The sequence below is a fragment of the Columba livia genome, chromosome 1 (assembly GCF_036013475.1).
Source record: "Columba livia isolate bColLiv1 breed racing homer chromosome 1, bColLiv1.pat.W.v2, whole genome shotgun sequence".
NCBI classification, from domain to species: Eukaryota; Metazoa; Chordata; class Aves; order Columbiformes; family Columbidae; genus Columba; species Columba livia.
In genome coordinates, this window is record NC_088602.1 from 144,064,882 (window position 1) to 144,067,808 (window position 2,927).

Below are 2,927 nucleotides of genomic sequence, written 5' to 3' on the forward strand. Positions count from 1 at the left end.
TTAATATAAAGAGGAGACATTTTTCCTGGTTCTGTCACTTGAACGTAGGTCATCTAAACCTGTGCTTCAGAATCCTCCTGAGGCAAGGAAAGAAGGTGCATTAAAACATAGCTGGTGCTTAATTTAGCATTGTGGCACATTTTTGATGATATTTATATATTCACTTCTCTCTATGTGTGTGTATCTTCACGCATGTGTGTGCACATAAGTGCTGAATATATGGAAGAATCCTAATTGTTTGTTCAGGGAACAATTGCGTCCAACGATTTAGCAGAAAAGACCATTCACCAATCCAGTGGTGGGAATTATCCATTTGGGACCAGTAGAAAAGCAGTACTTGTTTACAGCAAAAATTATTTGTAGAGGTAGTGCAACTGATTATTATAAACCACAAGCTGCAAAAAAAAATACGGACAGAAAAAGGAGATACATCTTGTCAGACAGATGACTAGCAATGAAAAATCCAAATTCTTCTAAAAAAAAATCCAACTACAGTTCTGAATTCTGTTTAACTATTTTTGTATAACTTGAGCAAAAGGAATAAACTCTTCTGTGTCCCTTAACAGGGATACTCTAAGGACTGGAGCTGAAAAAAATTCCACCCAGCACCACCCTGTTGCAGCAAACAGGGAATAGTGCAAGTAGTCAGAGCACACTGGGTTTGGCAATCGCCCATGGGAATGTGGAATCACAGCAGCCTTAGGGGCAGGCTGGCAACAGCATAAGCAGCTGGACAAAGAGCTTATAAAAGACAGACATAGTTCTGTTTCTCCCAGCAGTTTGTGTATGTGTGTGCATGTTTCCGTTTAGATGCACGTGTGTGTAGGTGGACTTTTGTACCTGAAGGTCTTTGTAGGCTGTCTTCAAAGCCCGACTAGCATGTGGCAAAGGAAACTGAAAACCTCAACCACAAAGCTATGAGCCACAAGTATCTCCATCTCCTCAACTTGCACACACAGCTTGGCACCCATCAAGCATCCTTGCGCTACAGCCCACATGCCCTTTAAGCCTTCACAGATCACCTGTTTGTGTTTTCTTCCCACACCATGCTTAATAAACACACAGAGAGGAAATGTCATGGAGCACACTCCCGCCTTTTCAGCTCTGCTTCTGGCACCCTGAAGCATCATTTGTTGGAAGAGCCTGGAACCAAGGCAATTCAAGAATTCTTTATAGTCTGTGACTCCAAGTCTGCAAAGACAACAAGAAACAGCACCACAGCAAGTATTAATTGCTAACAGTCACCATCCAGAGAAATACCTCCCAGCCACTCTTCTCATCCCACAACAGGACTGTCCAGCAGTCAGAGTTTACTCATCAGTAAGTATCCCACAGAAAGGAATTACAGAAAATTTTGAATATCTGATCATTCCTTATGCCGTACATACCTTACTGTATCTTACAAATTGGTAGTTGAAACCTTTATCTCCCCAACAGAGGAAAAAAAATAATGTTTTTCTCAGTTTGTTTGCCTCCTCCCATTACTGTGTGTAGTGTAGGAAAAAGATTTCTTCCTTGGGAATGCGCTTGGACTGCCCAGGTTAATTTAACAGAGACTGTTGATGTAATAATAAAAATATTCTACATAAAACTAATTGGTTTTGCATTGCATTGATTTCAGCAGCAGATTTACTATTTACAACTTGCAGCTTGAGTAATTTGGTATCTCTACACTGTGAAACTCTTCATGGGAGCAATGGTACAGGAAAGAAGAGGGAATAGCCTGTTCCCTCTGACTGGCAGGAGAAGGTAATAAATAAGAACGAGAGTGCCTCCTTTTTCCAGAGTTCAAGTGGGAAGGAGCACTCTGCCTCAGGACATCTCTTGGGGCTTATGGTAGCTTCCCTCCTTCAGTATTGCTTAAGATGCAGGCATTGGTTGCCTTCTCCCTAGCTCATTTTGTATCTCATCTCTTCAGACTGAGTCGTGTTTATAGGCAGCCCTTCTCTCACAGGGTAAGGAGCTATTGCTTCTAATTGCACCTCTTATCCACCCTTTGCCTTACAGATCATAGAAAAGTGAAAGAAAAGATTTTTTGTATTTAAAATAAAGTGTTGTTTGTTTGTTTGTTTGTTTTAAATTATGGACATTCTGTTAGTCTCTCTGAAACAACAGACAAAACAGATATAAATTTCCCAGCTGTATTTGCCAACTCAAAATCTTCACATTAACTATATTTTTGCTTCCAGAACTAATTACTAAATTTGCCTGAAGGGTCTCAAGATTCTGTTGTCTGATGGAAGTTTCAAGGTATAGAAACATTGAAGAGTCTTAGATACAATTACTTAATTCAGGAAGAACTCACTCTACACATCAAACTCCTCTGCAGGTCTGTCTTTGCCAGTTCTCCAGGACTCAGTGTTCCAAAAGCATCCCTGTTCAGTCTGGGGAGCTCAGTTTGGGACTGACTAGCAGAGAGTGGGGAGACGATAGACAAGCGAGGTTTGGGAGCATGGAAAACCCTAGATCTTCTTATAAGATATAGGGCAAATGAATGTTTGTCTACAGGCTCTGCATGGAACCAGTCAATGCATTCAGTCCTAGATCTCTAGTACCTTCTGCCTCACAAAGAGCATTAGTAATGGCAGAGTTGTAGAAATGTTTATCTTCTGGAAGACTTGAATAGTAAGTCTAAGAATTCTCAGTTTGAGGCTGAATCCTTTTGTTACTGAGGGCACATAATTCAGTATAGAGATTGGCCCATGCCTTATGAATAAGTAACGTTTGTGGGTCAGGATGAAAGAAATTGTTTAGAAGACAATGATTATTTATCACCAATACTGGGACCCTGAAACAACGTCAGACTGTTCAGTAAGTAAAAAAGGTCTGTTTATCCCTTTGTGTGCATGCCAGAAAGAGGAGGCTGATGATTTTCTCAAACGTTCTGACTGGGTTTTGCATAATGGGTGGAGCAACTACTACCTTTC